This window comes from Rhagoletis pomonella, unplaced genomic scaffold (genome assembly GCF_013731165.1).
Source record: "Rhagoletis pomonella isolate Grant_MI unplaced genomic scaffold, Rhpom_1.0 Rhpom_scaffold_00003, whole genome shotgun sequence".
In the NCBI taxonomy this organism is placed as follows: domain Eukaryota; kingdom Metazoa; phylum Arthropoda; class Insecta; order Diptera; family Tephritidae; genus Rhagoletis; species Rhagoletis pomonella.
In genome coordinates, this window is record NW_023458557.1 from 95,658,264 (window position 1) to 95,680,902 (window position 22,639).

Here is a 22,639-nt window from a genome sequence, read left to right on the forward strand (position 1 = left end):
AAGCGAAGAAAAAAAGTTGAAAAAAAAATGTAAATCAAAAATAGTTACGAAATAACGCAGTCTAGCGGTTTGCGGCCAACGCAAGTGAACAGCCAGCCAGCCAAGCCAGGCAAGCAGTCAGTCAGGCAGCTAGTAGACCAGGCAGCAAGCAGCGTGTGACATTTCGTCAAGTGCACATGAAAAGCGCGCGTATATCGTAGGCGCGTAGGCTGAAGAGTGATCATGAAGATGATGATGATGACAAATCTGCTCACGCTGCTGGTGATGTAGAAGATTATGTGAACTTTTTTGTAAATTTTTTTTTTTATGCACGCCTGTCTTGCTCGCCCGCTCGCAAGCTCATTCGGCAGCAAGGTGGCGCGTGTGGCATTTGCGTGTCTCAACCAACGTCTTCTTATGTCACGCTTGACGTGAAAAAGCGCTCATTGTTTGAGATAAGTACCAAAGCGCTACAAAGTACCATTTTAATATTCGTAGATGCAAAAAAAAACCAAGTTGATTTTTTGTTTATGCAAAAGCGCTTGCATGCTAAACATTTAGTTCTGCTTGAGTTTTATGGTGAATTTAAAGTTTTTGTTTTCACCGTGAAAATCTTTTGTTTAGATATTATTTGTTTTTTTTTTTTGTGTTGGCGCGCATGTTGGCCCTGACACTGATAGTAATTTCTGCATGGTTTTGCTTTTATTTATTTTTTTCGCTTTGCAATTTTTTTTTTTTTTTTTTTTTAGTATAATTATAATTTTTTATGGTTTGGTGGCAGTTACTGGGAGCTGTATTTTGCTGTTGGCTGACGCACGCACTAATTTATTGGGCGCTCATTGGCGTCAAACTGTTTAGCTGTGTCGCGTGTTCCCTCAGCTGCGACGCCCACACAGCAGCCGGTCGCCGATGGCGGGGATTTTTTTTTTTTTTTTATTATTTTTGTTGTTGCTGGGCGAATTATGTGCGTTGTCTAAAATTAATGTTTCTTAAATTGCTAACATGCCTTTTCTGCGCCTTTCATTCATAAGTAGTACTGGCGGAATTTATTTTCATAATTTGCACTAAAACGAATGATGTGAAGAATTATTCGAATAAAGAAAGAAATGAAACTTAAAAAATTTTGCGTCAAAAAAGAGTTCAATGTGCTAAAAAATGTGCCATACTTTTGACTTGCATTGAAAAAATTTAATGAACTTCTCTAAAATATTAGAAAAATATTCGTCTTTGCACAGAGAGAAATAACGCTCCGAATAAATTGAAGCTGCTCAAGTGGATGATGAACTGCCACGACTATTCTTTCAACGAGAAGTCATGAAAATTCGAGACTCAGATAACTGTGGTCACAAGCTGCGAGTTTTAGCTGATTCGCTATCGTTTTGACAGCGTAGAAGTATTTTCCATAATCTGACACGGGAGCCATTAAAACTCCATTGAGCATTGATTTCTAACTTCAGCCAGACATTATACATGCAATTTCACACTTGAAGAAATTTCTCCAGTGAGCGCTGTGTGTTTACCTCAAAGTTTTGGACCCTACAACTTTATCCATGAGTGGATTGGAGACAGTTAAGAGAACTTCAGCATTAATCGCAGCCGGTCCGATAGTAAATCGGTGCGGTGACACAAATGATAATATGGTATCACTACCACATTAACGTCAGTTATCTTGAGACAATGATGAGGAATAGCTTAAGAATTTACTACGCAGCTTCATCGACTTCAAGAAACTTGGATTTAGCGTAACCATTTTGGAGTAGTAACATATAGCGATATAAAATCCTGTGACCTAAGTATATTACGAGAATAGTAGCATAAATATAGGCTTGCGTCTTTCTTATTTCTTCGTAATCAACTCCTAATGCTTTTCTCTTTGGCAAGATCTTCATTTTTTTTAGAGCAGGTGAGGCTTTCTAATGGGCTCGGTTCAATATTTAGTACATGGCTGTTTCTACTAATATCTTTGTTTTCACTGTTCAGCGTCTAACGGTTTATTTTTTGAGATACTTTAAAGTCATGTTTTTTGATCAATATTCCCCAAGCCGATCTGTAAAGTATAACCGATCAACGCGAAATCGATTTAGGTTAAGTGATCTTGAGTAGCGGACTTGTAGTACTCACTGCTTAGACGCAAAGTCATTTATGACATCACAAAGAGTATCCCTAAAAAGAACTTGGTATTGAGCAAAAATGCAGAGACCTAAAATAATAATTATTTCATAGAGGAGTTTTAAAAAAGTCATCAAAATTTTCGTAAGAATTATGAAAGTCTTTTGATAATAATTAGGTGTGAGAAAATTTATTTAAGTCATCGATAACTATTATTTTAAAACTTATATAATAGAAGTCTTTTCATAATAATTATTAGCGAGATAAATATTTTTAAGTCTTCAAAGACTTTTATATTGACACCTATATTATAAAAGACTTTTGATAATAATTATGATATGAAATTTATATATAGTTCCGAACGAGTCCCAAACCAAGCCGAAACTGGCCCCAAACTGCTCCCCAACTATGTGCGAACTGTCGCCATCTAGCTCCGAACTGACGCCCAACTAATCCTGAAATGCTCCTGAACAAGTCCTGTCTGTTAAGACTTAAAAAATTTTTACCGCGCTCATAATTATTACGAAAAGACTTTTATAATATAAGTCTTAAAATAAAAGTCCTTGAAGACTTAAAAATATTTATCTCTCTGTTAATTATTATGAAAGGACTTTTATAATATAAGTCCTTGAATAATAATTATAGATGACTCGAAAAATATTTATCTTAATATAATGATTATTGATTGACTTTTATTCTTTTCTCTTATAATTGTTATGTCCCTGCAAAAAAGTTTTCAAGTTCCTAATAGCTATTGCTCTGATGTCAAATGCAAATCAGCAAACAAATAATTGCCAAGGTCTATTAATTGGTTTTCATTTTGCTAGATGCGGGCGAGGAAATGGTTTCCTCTTCAATCTCATCCAAGCAACTTCTGCATTAGTCGTTCCAGTATGAGCTGAGTTTAGCTGTATTTAACCAATAAAGCAATGACGGGTCCAGTCGCAATGTCCGGTCAAGTCTCTTGTCTTAGGTTCAGCGGATACTTTGTGCTTTGGGCATTTATGGCTGGCCAACGAGTTTTGGGCAATTTCACAGGTTAGGTTCCACTTGCATACTATCTTTCATTGGAAATTTCTATGAATCTTCCGTTTAATAGAGGTTAGTTAACATATTTAAAGAAGGATTACATTTGGTATCGTAAGTGTTTAGGTTAGTTATTTTTTGTTACTCTGCTTGGAAAACATTAAGTTTCTGTTAAATCTCAGGACGATTTTCTCAAAAAAAAAAAAAAAATGGGAATAAGTTATATATGCTACTCGTATTTTAACTTCGAAGCTCTACTTCAAATATCTTGCTCTGATTTCTATTTGTAATCGCATATAAAATGTTCCACACATCCACCCTTTTCGTTTCATTTGATTTGTGTTTATATCATTTCATTAAATTTAATATCATTTAATTTCAGTTAGTTTTATTTCTTTCATTGCAGTTCCACCTGTGTCGGTCAGATCAATTTTGCTCATTTTGTTCCACTTTATTTTATATTTATTTAATTTCATTGCTCTTCATTCCATTTCATATATATTCAATTGTCATTGGAGTTTCTTCCAGTTCATTTCTATATCTTTTCATTTCTATTTCTTTTCCATTTGTTTCATTATTACCCATTTTATTTCGTTTCATTTCATTTCATTCCTCTTCATATCATTTCATATCTTTGCATTTGTTTTCATTTTATTTCACGTCAGATCAATCCGTTTTATTTCGCTTTATTACATATCGTTCCACTTCGTTTCATTTCATCTCGTTTTGACTTAATTTCTTTGCTTTTAATTTCATTCTATTCGATATTATTTCATTTAATTTTGTTTTCTTTATTCTTATCTTTATAATATCATTTTCTTTGTTTCGTTTCGTTTCGTTTCACCTCGTTTAGTGTAATTTTGTATCTCTAGCTCATAATATTATACAAGGTATATCAAAACGTCTCATAACTATATTTAAGGTAAGGTATTTCAGCACGTCCTTCTTGTATTACCTTTCTATTTTACCGCACTGGCAGCTAATTTTAGTTCTGAGAGTTACGAAACTATTTATTTTTCTTATTATTTAAATGTTTTTTTTTTTTTTTACCCGTCTCGCCACCTTCGTCAGGTGCTTCTCGTCACGTGGACATATTAGCTATCGCCAACTGTAAGAATGTACCTGCACAAACTACCTCCCCACCCCCTCTTTCACCCCCTGCCCCAAAGCTTTCTTGAAATACATAGCCAAGAGACGACCTTGTCACCTCATAGCAAAAATATTTTGAAGCCTAACAAATGTTTACAAGTTTTGCATGTGTCATCTCATAAGTACTAATACATGTGTGTGGGTGTGTGCGGAGACTAGCGTGTGCATAGCTCCAGTGTCCGCAGCCCACTCGAATGGCCCCTTTCACAAAAACTCGCCAAAAAATTTGGGTCTTGGTCAAATACGGTGAAACTATTTATTTTTTTGTGCGCATTTACATACAAATTTTTTAGTGTTTTTTTTTTTGTTTTTAGCTTTTCTTCGTGCATTGTTTTTTTGCTTTGTTGTATGGCTTATGTATGGGATTTGCACGCTTGAGGGCGTTTACGCGCTGTGAAATAGCAAGCGTACTACGGGTATTCACTGTAAAACTTAAATGCATATTCACACATTTAGTGCGCCTTAACCGTTTTTAGTTTGTGTCGTGAAAATTTGAAACTCGCAGCGCAAAGTTCTTAAATATTTCTGTGTCAAGTGCACGTTTGTGTCATGCAAGTGCGAACCTATGGGCGCAAGTGTGTGTGTGTATGCATTAGGCTTAAGTGCGCACAGGTGGAAAATGTAACGCATAATACATACTCATATTTCGATTTTTTTTTAGTTTCTTTTAGCACGTAAATTTTTTCCACATTTTAATAAATATACACATACATGCACATGTAGTTTTGTTTGTATGTATATATGTACATATGTATGTACATATATCGTATGTGATTTCTCTCGTCGAACTTTCCTAGTGAAACTTTGGCGATTTTGCGTAGTTTTATGGTTAACATAAAACGAGCATAAGCGAAAAATCCAAGGACTCTGCTAGGTTAGTAGAAGTTCGCCTCCAACTTCGTTTTAAATTATTTGCTTTGATGCCGATCACTCTCAGACAATCATAGCTTAAGTTTCGGCTCGGTAGATATTCTTTTTATATTCTAATTTTTATTCACAACAAAATAATTTTTTTTTTTTCAAATTTATTAAAACTATTTTTTCCAGATATTTATTGATACTTCAAGCAAAAAATGTATTGCTAATATTAAAAAACGCATTTTTTTAAGCATTTCATTTTATTTTGAATAAATTTAATTTCTTTTAAAATATTCATTTATTAAATTTTTTGTAAAAATTTTATTTTATGTTACAATTTTTTTTCTGCTAATAATTTAATTTTTTCGGAAAATGTACTAACTGCTGGTTTCACGAAAGCAATTTAAATGAAAAATTATTTTTGTTTCCTTTAGTTTCCACATTAAATTCAAATAAAAAATCATTTTTCAATTAAATGTCTTTAAATTGGATTTTCTCAAAAATTTTAATTGTTTTTCTAAAATATATTTTTTATAACTATTATTTTTAAATGTTTTCATATACAAATTTAAATTCTTTCTAAAAATTTATTTTTTTTTCTAAATACTTAATTCATTCTTAAATCTTAGTTTTTTTCGGTAAATGCAGTTGTTTCCTTAAATAAAAAAAAAAAAAAATTTTTGAAAAATTTTTATTTCCTAAAACAATTTTATTTTTTTCTAAACTATTACCTTTTCTAAAACACTCATTTTCCTTTTACTTTTTTCTAGCCACAATTTTTGAACATATACTTTTCTAACAATTTCACATTTTTTGATACATTTTTTCTTGTTATTGCAAAAAAAAACATTCGCTCGCAAACTTTCACACTTTTCCTTTCCTACCATTCGCGCTGATAGCCACTTTGATAGTTTTGTACGCATTGTCTAACCTTGAGATAAACAATTTCGGGCAAAAGATAACATACCTATGTATGTACATACATACATCTATGCGAGTATATGTCCGCACTACCCATATACACACACTCATGACCGTACATGTGCAAAAACTTATAAAAGATTTCACTTTTCTTCTTTCCAATTTCTTTACAATTATATTTTATGACGTTTTTGATGTTAACTTCTACGTGCTGAAAACACCTACTCACATACATACACATATGCTTTTGGCTAAGTATTTATGTGAATGTATATAAAAGTGTACGAACTTTCATTTGAATTTCGCCTTTTGGCCTACACGCACACTTGCACGCCTTTTGTCTGTTTTTGTTATTGTTTTTTATTGTTGTTAGTTTTTTCCTGACATGTGCTCTTTGTCTTGATAACTCGATAATGAATTTATTTAACTTAAACTATTTAGCTGCTATGCGAATTGCGATTTTATTTTTTATTTTATTTTCAACACACATTATTTTGGCTTTTATGCAATAAAGTGCTATACATACATACATTGATAAGATGTTATTAGCTTGATAAGTATGCATAAAACTAAATACGATTCTAATCGGCAATTCCATTATCATTTGAGTATAGTTGAAATGGAATAGCGTCATTCCAGAGTCATAATCTGTGCGAGTGAAAAAAAAAATTACTTGGAGATAATCTTCTTTCAGCCAAGCAAAAGTAGTTTGTTTTTGTAATTGTGTTAGTTCAGTCCTACATGGATAGTACAGCGATAGACACTTTTAGAAAGAAAATGAAAACTGGCCTGACAAATCGAATTTCAGCTCACTGGGTTCCGGTGTACATTGGTTTTTTAAGGAAGTGAGATTGCTGACAAACTCGCGAAGAAACCGCTGACATCGGCCCAGAGCCCCTGGAAACAATCTATCAAGTCTAATAAAGGGATGCATGGGCTTATCCAAGAATAAATTAAAGATCAGCACAGGAATTAGGATGGCACAAGTGACGCACAATGGATCTTGAGTTCGCAGTGCTCCACTCATATTCACAGAAATAAATAATAAAATAACCCAGCTCTGAGGTCATTACTCAGTATTTCATATTTGAAATCGAATCGAAGAAAACTTTTCGACATATTCGCACTTTTTCCATAAGCAACGATTACTTCAGCTGCACTCCACACCTAATTTTCGCGCCTTAAATATTTACAGACAGATGTGTATGTATTTGCGCAATCTTACAAGTACTTGCTTAACACTTTTCATTGCCTCAGCCCACTATCAAGCGAAGCGCTTCAGGGAAATATGTATTTTATGCAATGCTTTGTCAACAAACTGAGAAAAAAGTGTGCTATATGTATGTACATTAGGGTGCCTCACCAAAAAAATTATTATGGAAAAATTCACTAAGAAGGAGATGTTCTACAACCAACAACAATACTAATCGATTTCTTTTTTCACCGAGACTCAAATTTCAAAATAAATTTTTATTTGCAATTTTTATGCAATATTAAAAAAATAACAATTAAAAAAAAATAACAATTATTTTTGATTTTTATATTATATGTCTTAGATAACAATTATAGAAGACTTTTATTTATAAGAGTTATCAATAAAAATCAGTCAGAAACTTTTACTTTTCAATGCCATCAATATAAATCAGTCACCGACTTTTAGTTTTTAAATCATTCGTATAAAAGTTATTAACATTTTTCGCAGTTAAGAACGTGTTGGGAAACAAAAGTTCACAACGACAAAACAAATGACTTTTATAAGTATAATTTAAAAAATAAAGGACAGTGACTGATTTTTATTGCTGACTGTTATCTGAGGCATATAATTTAAAAGTAAAAAATAACTGTTATTTGTAATTATTTAGTAAAAATCAAAAATAATTGTTATTTTTGATTTATAATATAAAAGTCAGAAATAACGCTTATTTAAGGAGTAATAAAATAAAAGTCAAAAAAATAATTGTTAAAAGGCGATTTTTTTTAAATAAAAGTTGTAACTGTTACGCTCCCTGGAAAATACCTCCAAAAATCGCTTTATTTTGATTCCGTTTGTAAGATTTTTAAATATTTTTATGCAGATTTTTTAAGCTTAAACGTTTCTATTATCTGCGGTAATTAAAAAAAAGTCTTTTTAAAAACTAATTTTATTTCGTAATCTTCATATTTTTCCGAAATATTTTGGCGGAGGTCTTAAAATATAATAATAACAGATTGGCGCTTACACAATATTTATTTATTTGGCCGAGCTTCTCCTCCAATTTTTGGCGTGCGTATTGATGTGGTCACACAAACTACAGTTTTACGGCGACTCCGAATAGAGATTGTTTTTTTAATAGAAGCTATTTTTCATGCCATTGCCTGCCGAGGGGCGACCGCTATCAGAAAAAACTTTTTTGTTTTTTATTTTTTATTTTTGCCGTTGGCGGAAAATTGGGCTTGTACCCAGAACCTGCGGAACGGTAGCGTGTACTGCTAACCACTGCACCACAACGGTAGGTTTTATATTACCAAGCAGCTCTGATTTTTTTTTATTCTTTGTATGGAGAGTGATGCACCCTAATGTACACATAGTACATACATATATGCGAATATGTATAAACAAGACAAATTGCAAGTCGCTTCCGCTTGACAGAGCATCAGCACTGCCAACAAACGCGCCCAGCTCCGAGAAATGCTAACAAATCGTTGCGACGGCCTACTGAACTGAGACCGAACGAAATCAATTTGCATTCAACAATGAAAATCTGCAAATGCTGAGCGTTATTAAAGATTTATTGAATGGCAGAAAGCAATGAGTTGGGAAAAAATTTAAATTGAGTGGGCGTGTGTGTGTGTGTGTGTGTGTGTGTGGGTTGATGTGAAAGACGCGCTAATGATGAGGAAAAGGGTTGCACTATAAAGGCGAATGAGTGACGAAGTGTTTGGCGTTTTCAATTGATTTTCACTTTTTTTTTAATTTCCACTCTTTCTATTTACATATTTCATTCACTTTTTTACTATCATTTCACACACAGCTCATCGGCGTCTATTGCAGTTACTTAGACGTATATTAAAGATTCATTTGGCATTTCACTTGAATTGTTGATTTGTCATCGCCCATAAAAAAAACGGTATTTTTTTATGACAAGCGGAAAGCACAGTGCTACTAGCATGAATGAGAAAACGTCTAATCAATGACATTGTTTGCTTACTAATTCATATAAATTTGCATCGCGTCGATACACGTGTACATATGCATATTTTGTTATATGCCTAAGCTAAGCTTACTAACTAAAGCAGCCGGGCATTAATTAACAATTTTACGAATCATCGCCGTTCGATGTACTACGGGTGGCAGCGCTGTGAATGAGGTAACGGAAGTACTAGTGATCCCACAAAAAAATATTTTACAACACAGACGTGAACTCGTAGCGGAAAGAGGCATCTCCCCTCTTGCTTATAAGTACTATTTCTACAAATGCAAACAAATTTTTTTTTATATTTAATTTGGCGCACTAAGTTGCTTCCAAAATGTACTTATAAGTACGCTCCTTTTTCCACTCAGCTGTAGTTCCAAAAACATGAAGTCTTTAATTCGCTTTTATACAGGCGTGGAAGAGATATTTTATTTTGAAAAAATTTGCAGCGTATTTATTTCCAGCTAAAACACAATGACGTGTTTGAAATTTTTTTCCCATTTAAAAATAGATAAATATGTACATTTTTTATTTTACTCATCTAATCTTCTTGCTAAATTAGTAGATACCTACTTGCGTACATGTGTATGTATATATGTAAGTATGTATTTTTTCGCCGCTCTAAGTCATGTCGTCTTAGTTGAATTGCTGGCTTTCTGGCATCGTCGACATTCTTCCTCCGCTGCTGCATTGATAAGTGGCGCTAATGACTGCGTAACACTCTGCCGTCCCCGGGCAGGCCCCTTTATTACCCAGCTGCTGCCAGTTTTAGCCAACTTACTTATCTATCGGCTATTCTCAGTGCTCGCTTGTTTTTGACACCTTGACGCAATAAAGCAGCTGAGCGACTTGAAGTGTGTTTATCTATTTGGTTTAGTATTTGTTTGTATGTCTGCATACATATATTTGTATTGATATATGTATGTATGTATGCATTTGGTATATCTCCAGTTCAGCGTAGAGAATATAAACAACAATAAATTATTTATTTGCGAAGCTGTGTATTTTGCATTTATGAGATTTTTTGCGGGATTTTTTTTTTTTTAACTTGCAAATAATGTTTGTTGAAATTTGCTTTTTTGGTATATTTCCACAAATACAACTGTACATATTTTCAAGGCCATAACAAAACCGTCGTTATGGAGCTCAAGTACTTAGTTTTTTAGTATCTTAAAAGAATATTTTGAAATTTTCATGAATATGTTTTTTTTTTTCGAAAAAATGCCAAAAAATTTTCCGGATTTTTTGTTCTAATCTTTAGGGGCCATTTTCACCATCTCCGGTTAACACTAATCACCAACTAAACATTGTTAACAAGTAACGTAGTAGTATGGAATAGTTTTCTGTCATATCTTGTCAAGCTTAGTTTTGATACAAACCGGCGATGGCGCACAGTGTGGAAAATGAATTGTTTTTGGGACAAATTCTAATTCCCGAAAACGAGTGGCGCAAAAAATTTCACAATACTCGCATTTGAAATGGAGAATTCCAGAAAACAACTCTCTTTTGATAAGAAAATTACCTTAACATTTTTTTTTAACTGCAAAGAGTTCCAATGAAATTTTTAAAAATTTTCAAAATCAATTTTTTGCTTTTCTTTCATCAACGAATCCATTTTCGTGGTCGAGCGAACTTAAAGAATCATTTACATGCGGCGATTTTGTAAGCGATTCAACATCGTCTAAAAATTTGCAAGCGATTAAATCGCCTCATGTAAATGCTGCCTAAGAATACATTGTAAATTTTTTTAAAGTTCACTACATGCTGTTTTCAAGCGAAAACTATTTAAACATGTTACTACTTAAGGTCGTTTTTAAGGTCTGGGAATATTTTTTTTCAATGAGATCTTCAAAAGTTTTTTTTATTCTTTATTTTCTTAACCTCAAAAAAGCATATAATGAACGTAAAAAAAATTAAAATATGTTTTTGGGTTTGTGCGACCACGGTAATGGATTCCTGGATGCAAGTATACCAAACGCATATTCTTAAAACTTTTTTAAAGTTCATTCCATATTGATTTGAGGTTTAAAAAAATTAAAAAACAAGTTAATGAAACTCTGGGTAAAATATTTAAATAATCACAGCTGCTGGAACCTGATAGCCCTGTATTTATCTTTCATAGAATTAATAAATTAGCAGCCTGTCCAAAGGTGAAATAATCCTTCTAATAGTCCTTCTATCAAATATCAAACAACAAATTACGCATTTAAGGGAATTTTTTCCTGCAGGGTAACAAAAAACTAAAAACACAGATTACAAAAGTAAAGTTAACTTGGAATGACACTGAATGCTCGTAATAAAAGCGAAAACTAATCGCTGTACAAGTATTAGAAGTTTTCAAAACTTTGCTGCCGAAATGGAAGACAAATTGAGAGGTAAAATTTTTTGTGTACCACTATTTTTGAAGGCATGCATCTATGTATGTGTGTACATGCAGTTATATGTTTACCTTTACATTGGCATATTTTGCAAGTATATTTGTACATGTGTATGTATGTATATACATATGTATCTCTTTCTAAATGTACCTTGCAGTAAAAATTATCAATTGATAAAAAATAATCCACTTGTAGTTAGCTTTTATGCGGGATTTCTGTAAAATATATAACTTGTAGTTAGCTTACAAAAAGCTAACTTGAAACTAGTTGAAAAGTAATGCAGACGTAATCTGATGACAACCCTTGACTATGGCCATCGCCATTGAAAAATTTTTTTAGCTTTCTTCAAAGAAAATATACATATAATAGTGACCTTTAGTTCCCTTCTAATCAACTTCAAGTTAACTTATAGTTAGATGCATTTCCCGCTGGGTAGGTTCGTATGCCTTTTAGCATGTGCGGCAAATCGTGTTTTTATGACAGACATTTTCTATACTTTTTTCTTAACCACTAATTCGCTATATTTAGCAAAGACTTTGAAGGCAAAACCAGCAAAATGCTTAGTAAGAAAAACTTCAAAAAGAAAAGAATGCCACTGGCGGCAGGAAATTGGTTCAAAGTCAAAGTATTTAAATGCCAATCGATAGGACAGCCATGTGAGCAAACAAACAAATGTGTGTGTCTTTATAGATTTTGCCACTAGCTGTGACTGGCAAAAGTTAAAACAAAATGCATATATTAAAGTTCACGACAAGTGAAGGGAAATTGTAGAAAAAATCATCGCAAAATGAATTAGTAAAATATTGCTTCTATGCCATTCTTCCGGCAATGCAACAAGCGTTATTTATTATTTATTAATCATTCTAACTTTACAAACCACCTTCGGTGCAATCACATATCAATGCATTTTCTAAATGGCACTTATAAATAGCTGCTAATTTCAAATAATTTGCATTTATCGTAAAAAAGTGACAAACGCGAAGGCAAGAAAGTAGTGAATTGTTGATTGAATCAGTGTAGTCACTACGCTGGTGGTGGTTAATCAATAAATATCTATTTATTGCTTAGCTCGCTGCGTTGGTATTATTTTCAATCAGTCCGTCTGGTTTTATCGATTCTATAAAAAATTATTTGTGTTCCTACAACCATGTGCACTATTCATATTGTAATAATTGGCAAATAAATACGAAAAATGTGTGAATATAAAAAAAAAAAACAATTATCTATAGATTCTCTGATGCTAATGACAGCAATTGTTTTCATACATTCTAGCTTCAATTAAATGCCGGCGATTAATTGTGATATTAGTTGCTGAGTTGTAAAAATATGATAATAAATAATTGTGTTTGAATGCAATTTTATTGCAACTTTACCGCAAGAAATGTGTGTTAAAATTTGTTTAAAATTACTTGAACATTTTCTAAATGAATGCCTAGCAATGTATTGTGTAATTGTTTCAAGTTCATTGTTGTACAAGTTAAAATTAAATTACGTAAACATATATAAGATATATCTAGACTTTTCAGATAACGCCTGCAATATAAGTATGTAATGTCAGCTGGGAGCGAGTCTATGTAATACTATCATATATATACGTATATTAGGGCGGGTCAATTTTTATGGGAGATTTTTTTGACAACGCGCGAAGATACTACGTATAATTGTTAGCAAATTTGCCGAACAAACCATTGGTCTAAAATCAATTTGGAGTTGCCAAATTTCGAAAAGCTTTTTGCTGTAGTGTCTTAAAGAAGTGCTTAAATTTTTTATAAAAAACATGCTATAGGGGGTTTTTGGCATGAGGAATCCATATATGCATTCATCTTTTTCTTAAAACTTCCACCAGAGGGCACAATAGTGAAAATTTTCACATTTTCTGCGAAACCTATTTTCACAGTTTAGTAAATGCCAAATCGATTTTAGACTCATGGTTTCTTCGACCTAAATGCGCGTAGTCAAGAAAAAATTTACACGCCCTAATGTATACACACATTTATTACGTCTAGCAATGAAAGAGCGAATTGTTATAATCACAACAGGCTCTTTTGGCTTTTAAACTATTACCAATTTTGTTCCACTTTTTTAAGGGGGCCCTAGACGGTCAATCGTGTTGATCAACATCTAGAGTACATACATTGAGTTAAGCATAATAGTCCATCTGGGAACCCCATTTTTGCTTGAGCCAAGCGTGACTGATAGAAAGTTTTGACTGAAGCGTTAGATAAAGCAGCTTGCGCGTCTAGGTCCGGCGTAGTTAAACAAAGTTTTTTTGAGAGCTTTCTTGAATTTTTGGGTATATAGCATTACTATTTTAGAACTTTTCGGGTCTTTATCGCGTACCTTCTCAATTTTTCAGAAGCACTTAGAGATTTTAAGGACAATTTTACGAATTTTCTCGAAACTTTCGGTCAGTAGGTTCTAGGAAATAAAGAAAAAGTTCCAGGAAAATTTTGACTTTTTATTACTTATTTACTAGTAAAAAACCGGCGTATTCACCGCGCCTTAAAGTATTTTCGTGTTGTTTGATACCCGTATTGTAATATTTAATTTACTTTACCCATTCAATTGAATAAAGGTTTTCAAACAGGTGGCAACCCTCCTCAAAATCATGTTTGGCAGTAAAATTTCCCAACACTCTTCAGTTTCATACCCATATTGCTAATTTTATCTTAACAATTAAATTAAATTAAAATTTTTAGATAGATGACAACCTTCCACAAAAATATTTTCAGCTGCAAAACTTCTTAAACCTCGTTCTTTTGACAGTCATATTGCAATATTTACTTTATCTTTTCAATTTGCTTAAACCGCAATTTTCATACAGGTGGCAACTCTCTAATTTTTTCCCTTCTTATGTTTTAAGTTAGACCTCTGGCAGTACATCGGTGAAAACTGCATTCAATTCCATTATTATTAGTTTTCGAGTGATGTGCGTACGAACATACAGACAACGAGTAATTTTTAGCAAAAAAAAAACCGACTTCAACTCTCATATAAAAAAAAAATATATATATATCTATCTCATGATCCGCTGATCGGATCTTAACCAGATTAGTATGGGACCACCTCCTTTAAAGCCATTAAAATACTTTTGAGGTCTTATAATTTTTCTGGTTACTCTGTTCTGTTGTTGATGTGTTAAGACAAGCGTCTACCTATACCATCTAAGCGCTTCCTTGAGTTTTATATTCTCGATTTTTATTTCTCATCGCATATCCCTCTCCCCATCTTGCACGCGCATATTTATATAAAACACATAGAGGGTTACTTTTGGGAATAAAAACACCGCAAAATGGTCATGCAAGTAGTTCCCACTACAAATTTGCATATGTTACCTGGGTTGAATACGTTGATACAGCAAGATTAGAAACAAGCTGGATTAGCTTGAAACCAAAGAAACCATTTACGCAACCTTCTCCAACCTTTTAAATGTATGCAAATAGCTCAAGTAGCACACTGGTGTATAACTTGGTGTAAATTTGTGAATTTTGGTGCAATTAATCAGATTTATACCGAAATTCCTAAATCTACACCAATTTATGCACCAGTGTGCTACTTGAGAGTGTGAGGAAGAAGATAAATGGGAAGGATAACCTATAAATAAGTATTTGCTTTTAAAAATGAAACTAAATAAGCAGAATAAGAAAGTAAAATACAGTAAGCAAACTACCACGGAGGTAAAAAGTATTTCGTAAAATTGATTTATGTGAGGCTAAAGTATACCTACTTAAACTCACTGCAAATGGAATGTCTCCTAAAAAAAAGTTAATTTCGCTCATAATTTATGGCGCTTTGTAATACTTAAGCAAAACTTAGGTTCCAAAGGGCGCCACAAACAGTTAAAATTGCCATTACGAAAAAATTCGCATTGCATAAAATATAAATTTGTGTCGACTAAAATTATTATCTCAACTTATTTTCACGCAATCCGCTGTCGAAGCAACGAGTTCAAGCGCTGACTTTATAGCATCACCTCCTGCTAAAGCGCCAAAGTTTAATGTGCTTGTAATGATTTCATTATCTCAGCTATTTTGTATGTAGTAAAGTGAAAAAACAGGGGGGGGGGGGGGGGGGTAGCAATAGCGTCGTTATTTCACTCACTTGCTTAGCAAATTCATTAAACGTGGTTTGGAAAAGTAAAATTTATTGTGTAATAAATGCTATGATAATGCGAAAATTTATTAAAAGAATGACGAAGAAAATAGCAAAACGCTATTGAGTGTCATTACCGCTGCGACTGAGAGCAATAGCGGATCATTGGCTGCGTACATATGTTGACAAGTTAATCAATGGATAGTTTATTTAACATAGCTTAGGAGTTTCATGCTTTTGTTTCAGTTTATGTAATTGCTCTTTCAGATTTTCGTTACTACATTAACCTTTTGCATTTCGTATAACAATTGAGATGATTGCTCCTCCCTCACAGAGGTTCAGGATATTCCAAGTACATATCCGTAAATCGTAGTCCATCTTCTATACGAAGTGGTTAAAAACGTGGTCTGGTTTGTGTTCCCATTTTCATGGTAGTAATATTTATGATGACAAAGTCTAAAAACATCCTCAATTTTGGAAGCCATTTTTACGATTATTCTCATTTCTTCCGAGCCAGTATTTACGAACCAATTCAACCGATTCAAGCTGCGAACGAAGACAGCGAGTTGCCGAAATCTTGTCCTCAATTGTTCCACTCTCTTATTGACTACTGAGATCTAAGGCTAACAAGATGACAATTAAGCGAGTAACTGAACGTTATCCTTTGGTATTCAACAGGCCTGAAAGGTACCCAGAACTTTTACTTAGAATATGATGTCGTGGTTCTGCAGTCGCATTTACTGAGCGATATCTAGCTCCTCGGAATATATTTCTTCTTTCGTTGTTGGTGTTTCCGATAGGGTAGAAGTATGATGTTCCGCAATCCCTTGTCAAATTTCGTTTGGAGACAAACCGGTCACTATTTATAGTAGTCCTAATCTTCGTTGATTCTTAGTAATGTACGTCTCAGTGGATTCTATTCTTTAGTACAACCAGTAGTTGTTGTTCAGTGCGTACATTTTCAGGTAGATCAAAGTAAGCTGTAGGTAAAAATCAGTTATTTTCTTCCTTTTGGTTTCTGTAGTTTGGACAGTTGTTCCCTTGTTTATTGCGTATAGTAGCCTGAGTGGTCCGAATAATATATCAGATGCGGGTTTTTTTGCTAACTTATTATATTTCCGACGAAATTATTTTGTTTGTATATCTACATATTCTCTAAAACTTTATGGTGTTGTCCTTTGTGCAATACATGGAGAAATTTGGCTGTCTTGACTATTTTCATTGGCCTACATTTGTTTTCTGCCAAAGGAGTTGTGAAGTTCGATTCCGGTGTGGTAGATGGTTTTAGCTTTTTTTTTTTTTTGTAGTTCCTTATATGTTCACGATATCTTGTTTTTCCCTGTTTGTTCTATGTAGCTACCTTGACATTGGCAAGTCAAATTATATACAAATTGCTTGTCTTCGTTTGTATTTTCTCAACACAGGATTTTGTTATATTTAGTTATATTATTTGTTTATAGTTACCAAATCATGTGTTGAGAGATCTATATTTTGATGCCTAAAATAATAATATCAAGTGTTAAATATAAAAATAAGATTTTAAATGCTGAAGTTTGGCTGTCACGGTTAAAGTGGGTTAAAAAATTAAAATTAGCTCTTAAATATTAAAATTAGGTTTTAGTTATGCAAATTAGGTTCTAAATATTAAACTTAGTTTTTGAAATTTAAAAATTAAGTCTTAAGTGTTAAAATTAGGTCTTAAATCTTGAAATTGGGTTTTGGGAATTGAAATTAAATTTTAAATATTAAAACAGAGTGTTTCATACGGTTGATAAACACGTTCCAAAGCAAGCTTTAGCTAAAATACCGACAAACAGGGTGAACTAGATTAATTGGAAATATGTTTTAAGAAACTTGTTATAGTTACATAAGCGAAGGTTTCTTAAGTTTGCTCTTTATATGGAAGAGATGAAACATCAATTATCAATGGATTTCTGAAATCTAAAACCGGCTGCTTTAATTCTAAGACGCCTTTTAAGAGATCCGATTATTCGTAGTTAAAGTCCAATTCAATCTAAATTCTGATTTTAGTTAGTCATTAAAAAGTGGTTTTAACTTCCCTTTATCTGCTTTCTAATCCTAAATACTTAAATTCACTAAGCCACTTTCACTTACCTTTTATTTTCAAGTGGAAGCTTTCTATCCTTCGTAGCTTTCGCCAAATAGATTTTTGTATATCCAAATGTTAGTTTTAATCCCTTGGGTCTGTTTATTTTTTCACTGTGTTTCAATAACAAACACTTGAGCAAAAAATTAACTCCGATTTCAATTTGTAACTTTGAATATTTAATTTTGTATTCTTTTTTTGTTTGCGAAAAATGTGGACTGCACTTTTTTTGTTTAAAAAACGTATGAAATTCACTATGATCGCTGCACTGAATTCACTTGGCAGGTATACTTATGGACTATAAGAGAAAGAAATTGATATAAAATGTAGTAAAACGGAGTTGTTGGCGTGTGAAAAGTATAACAAAAATGCCGGCAAAAGCAAACTGAAGTGCTGCTACAACAATAATGCATAAAAAAAGGTAAAATAAATATGTAAGAGGCCAGCGACAGCAATTGGATTACAGAAAGAGAGCGCGCGCGTAACTGAGATGAATGTCCTTTTGCTATTTTCTTCTTTTTTTTTGTTTTTTGTTTTCGTTTGAAAGTCAACACAGACTTCTCTTAGCTACTTTTCTGGAGTCGTGTGATGCATAAAAAGTAACTTGATTGTTATGATTTTAACTAAAACATCCCAGACTCTACAATTTTGCTTCACAAGTTGTGTATCCTTCGTACTTTTCTGTGCGTCTGTGTGATGCTTGCATTGTAGGGATGCTTTGTAAGTTTATTGTATGCATTTCTGCATACAACAACTTTTCGTCATACCTACATTTTTTTTTTGTTTTTTTTTTTCAAACTTCATTGCACAACTCTCTTTTTGCCCAAACTTTGGTTCCGCGCTGTCTCTGCCATTCTGTGCGCTTTCTCGCTTGCGCTCATTCTAAAAGGCTGCTGGATGGTTTCGTTGTTGCTTTTTTATGAAGTTGCACAGCGAGTTACAAATTCGGGTTTTCCAGAGTCTGTAGGGGAAGCGAAAGGTAGGAGGAGGCGAGCGAACCTGATGGAGTTGGTATACCAATTTTTTTTTGGCGAGAAGCTCTTTTTTCCGTGAAAGAGCCTGGGAGGTCGATAATTAAAAATTTGTATTTTCAATTTTGCCTCCTCTTTCCTTTAGCACCTCAATGCGTTTTCGTATTTACATATTTATGTATTTTCATGCCAAAAACAACCACAACTGCACCAGCAAATTTTGTGTATCTACAACTTTTGTCAGTTACTTAACGAGCGAAGGATGCACAAAAAGGATGCGCAGTGAGTACAACAACAACAATACCGATCACAATACGACTTTGTTGCCTACAGCATTACGCTTTAGCTTCTTTTTTGAGCTGTCTGCCTAACTTCTACCTACAAGCAGACATATACCACGACTGCTGATTGCATTTGAATGAATAAATGTTGGAAATTTTCGTAGAAAGTGAGGCAAGGATATAGGCAAAATTTCGGTTGCGTTTGTGTTGTTTGCATACACACAGGTATGGAGCTGGGTATACGTGCAAATTTGTGCGTCTTGTTACCGCAGACGTTTGTAAGCACATTCAAGCAATAAAAAAAAATTAAAAATTATTTAAATAAATTTAATAAATAAGGTGTGCTAAAGGGGGCGAAGAAAATTTAATTCGTCTTCATTTATTTTTCCCTTTGAAAGTAAAACACATTTTTGAAGGCTTTTTTTGTCAGCAAAAATTTCAATTCACTCGAAGTTCACAAAATTTAAAATTTTTCAACAAATTTTTTATTTATACAACAATTCATTATTTTACTTAAAACTTTTTCCAAACACTTTATATTCACTCTGTGTCACTTCAATATAAATTTGTTTGCTTAAAAAACATTTCGGTAATCGAAGTTTATCCTTGGCTAATTTTTTGTCTTCGCCACTAGGAAAAACAATATGCACCAACAAAAACCCAAATAAGCAGTCTCCAATTACACATAAAACAAACGTGTAAATTTTATTACTTTTTACTCTTTTCTTTCTTCACACACTTTGTAAAAGAAAGAAACAACAAAATGCGAGTATTTTGTATCTCCGCGTACTAAAAATCCCCACAGTCGCGTTTAACGTCCGGAACTGAACTGAATTCAAACATTGAACGCTGTCGTGTCTGCAGTCAGTCGTTTGCCTGTTGGCGGCTGGCTCGCCAGTTGGCAACCAGGCTGTATGCGTCGACAGCAGCGAGAGTGCCCAAAAAATGAGCGCCAACAGTAGCCCCAATATATGGCACTACCAGGGTTGCCACAATTGGTAGAAAAAATTTGGTTCATTTTGTTAAAATATTTTGGTTGAAAACACAAAAAACTTTTCGTTCCCGCTTTATTTCTCGTAGTTATCTTTGTTATTATAAATTTCTTTCGGCACTGTTTGTTATACTAAATTTCCATCGACTATAAAGCTGCATACTAAAAAAATCAGTTTAAAAAACTCGAAATTTTGACGAAAATTTTTGTAATTTTTCTAAAGGTATATATAGCTTGAATGTTTGATTTTTATGGGTTTGGTTAAATCGCAAACAATATTGTTATACAAATTTAGACGAAAATTTTTGTAATTTTTCTAAATATTGTATATAGCTTGAATCCTTGATTTTTATGGGTTTGAGTCACAAACAATATTCTTATACAAATAACAAAAAAATTACTTGAACAACATTGTGAATAAAAAAATCACCAAGGTGTTTTTGAGTCACTGTACCAATTTGTCTATAATAAATCCAGTTGAAGTTTTTTTTTCAAATAATGAAGTTTCGTTGTTGCCTTTGTTTCATTGCTTTCGCTTTTAGTTGAAGGAAACCGAGAAGATGACACTAATAGATCTCAAATACCATATCAATAGTTAAATAAAAAGTTCCTTAAAAAATTTAATTTCTATGAAATAGAACGAAACTATAGGTTTTGTTAAAATAGCTAAAAATAGTAATTGGTAACTGTTTTTCAGATTTGGTAAATTTTGTACAAGCGGCTGGTAAATATTTTTTTTAGTCAGTGGCAACCCAGGGCACAACACAACAAAGTTGAGTGGAGAGCAGCTACTAAAGGCAATAAGCCAACAGAGCAAGAATAAAAAGCAGGGCTGCATTATAAAAAGTAGTCGTTGAGAAAATTTAACAGCCATAAAAATACAAATATAAATACCAAATGAGTGCAGTCAAAAGTTACGCTCACGTCTACGTCGACGTTTTATTTTGCCATGCAGTAAAGTCAACGCCTGAGAGCACCCAGCAACAATAAACCCAGTTGGGTATAATAGGCGACTGTTCAGTGTGGTATGTTTGCCAGAGCAGTATTGTGTGCCTACAAAGCGTGGCCGAAAAAACTTGGCTCCACTGCCGCAGCCAACTGAGCAGTTGACGTCGCTGCAACAGCGGAAAACACGCCATCACGCCAATGGACATATTAGGCGCACAAATCTACCTACCTACATAAATAACTACCTACCTTACAAACACACTTGTGCTTAATGCTGCTGGTACAGCTTCTATGTTTTCGATACAGCATTTGCTATTGTTGTTCTTGCATTTGTCAGATAAACAAAGCTGTATGTATTTGCTAACTAAATGCACGCATTTGGCTGCAACGGTTGCCTGCAGGCAAATACAAATACATACATACATTTCTACACACAAATATCCAGCAAAATACCCTATTCGACTTAGGTGGCATTGCAGACAAGAACAAAAATATGTCAATCCCTCATACATACCTCAATGGACTACCTATAAACATGCACTCTTTTGAGGGTTATTTTAGCTGCCGTTGCTCTATTGGCTCTTTTACGATTTGAGAGCTAAATTTTCCATAGATTGTCAGAGAGGGCCGATGGAGAAGAGAGAGTGCGCACTTAGAAAATGCAAACACGTAAATAAGCAAACAAAAATATATATATAGATATATAATACTACGTCCACGGATCTGCTTGGTGGGCGCAGGTAGGAGAAAGAAGCTCCAGGTGGACCAACAGAGAAAGCGTTAAAATATAAAGTTAGAGGACCTCTGAAATAAGTAGGAAATTTAAACTCAAATTAGTTCGAAAATACCCAAGTTCCTTAGAGAAGAACTATCGATATACTCTCTCCACGCCATAGACCATTTTTAATGTCCTAAAACAGGACATGCCATGGTGTATATAAGCAATTGGTTTTCTGGCTACTATGCGCGATATGTGGTCAACCGTGTCAGAGTAAGGCTGACATCAACGCCATCCAAGGACAGCGATGAACGGGACAAGACAAGGATAGCATATAGGAGTTTGCGGTGCTGCACGAATGGAAGAAACTTTCGAAATGCCTGCCGTCCAGAATTAAAGAGTACGCAGACCACAAAAAGGATGCGTCAACTAATATATAATGGGATCAGCTTCCTGAACACAGCCTACAGAGTCCTATCGAACGTTAAACGTGAAAGGTTAAAATCCACTTTCACGTATTCACAAAATTTTAAAAACGCTCGCGAGATTGAGGGTATTCCCGAGAAAGGGATTGACAGACGTTGAACAAAATCACTTTATAAAACGAGGTTTCAGAGAGAGCTATTTCTTTACTTGCGACTCCATACTTTTATCTGACGCTGGTGAAGTTGCCTTTTCTAATGTCCATGTCGAAGTAAATCGAATGCTCATTCGGCTACACGTTTCCAAGAAATTTATCTATTACACACATGAGGGTTCTAAGCCCCACGGCAGAACTTTTTCTGCAAATCATTCCAGATCCAAAACATGCCACAAAAATTAAGTTCTCATCAATAGCCTGTAACAAAAATAACAAAGTCACGCACAAGCAAAGCCCAAACAGTGGAATAGCACATGGGATCGTAAAAAATCTCAAGTCCAAAAGTACTAAATAATGT

General features: G+C 33.7%; 1 protein-coding gene across 4 annotated transcripts in view; it reads right to left on the bottom strand.

Moving 5' to 3' along the window:
• The window catches only part of LOC118735866 (dual specificity tyrosine-phosphorylation-regulated kinase 2), a 188,839-nt gene extending 168,950 nt beyond the window's left edge, over window positions 1–19,889 (bottom strand). For 2 of the 4 annotated variants that reach the window (XM_036465851.1, XM_036465849.1), the window contains exon 1: window positions 19,757–19,889. The gene's annotated coding sequence lies outside the window, so the exon portion shown is untranslated. The other 2 variants (XM_036465847.1, XM_036465848.1) reach the window with 2 other exon arrangements.
• Window positions 19,890–22,639: the final 2,750 nt, after the last annotated feature.